General features: G+C 57.8%; 1 protein-coding gene across 1 annotated transcript in view; it reads right to left on the reverse strand.

The window, feature by feature from the left end:
• Positions 1 to 882, reverse strand: part of KIF28P — a 75,527-nt gene that overhangs the window by 13,695 nt on the left and 60,950 nt on the right.

The following is an 882-nucleotide window of genomic DNA, read 5'->3' on the forward strand; positions in this document are numbered from 1 at the left end:
GCACACACATATTTCACTTCACAATTTTTAAAAGCTTTACAGGAATCAGTCTTGGCCCAGAACATTTTGGCAATTTTCGGGCAATGAGCAGAAAAGTGAAGCTCCAGTTGCTGAGCAAGGAGGGAGCAGCCCGGGGTGGGGGCGGGAGGCGGCTGAGTGTGCTGAGTGGAGCCAGAAGCCTGAGGGCTGCTCCAGGGGCCTGATCTGCTCAAGGGGCACTGCAAGATGGGCCTGCATTTTCTGTTTCCTCCTTTGAGGCGGAGGGAGAGGAAACAGGGTCTTCAGTTTCTAAAATTGACCTTCCTGACAGTAAGGTCCAGTGGATCAGCCAGTGGAGCTGGTGAAACGGCCTTTTCTGGAGCACCTGGGAGGGTGGCTTTTCTCATTGCTGCAGAAAGGCAGTCTGTGCTCTCGCGTGCACATGCACACACACACATGTACGTGGACAGACACCACTACCACCTGCATAAATTCCCAGGCCCCCTTCTGGTACAAAAGCCTTTGAGTCATATTCAGCATGAACAGATGCTCAGTGTGGGCTAGGTTAGGGAGCTCCCAGGAGCTGGTGCTGCCAGGGGGGGTCCAGGACAGGGAATGGCTGGTGCTGTGAGGGAGGACCCAGGACAGGGAACGGGAGAGTGGATGCCCCTGTTCCCCAGAGCTCCAGCTCACACTTGGGATACGTTTTGCTCTTGACTGGGTCTCTGGAGGCTGCAGCTGGTAAAGGTAACCTGTGTCCCCGTGGATCCTCCCCTCCTGAGTCCCGTCCCGGCGGGGCCTCCCCTCCTGAGCCCCGTCCCCGCCGATCCTCCCCTCCTGACTCCCGTCCCCGTGGATCCTCCCCTCCTGAGTGGATGCCCCTGTTCCCCAGAGCTCCAGCTC

This window comes from Colobus angolensis, unplaced genomic scaffold (assembly GCF_000951035.1).
Source record: "Colobus angolensis palliatus isolate OR3802 unplaced genomic scaffold, Cang.pa_1.0 Scaffold40, whole genome shotgun sequence".
Taxonomy (NCBI): Eukaryota; Metazoa; Chordata; class Mammalia; order Primates; family Cercopithecidae; genus Colobus; species Colobus angolensis.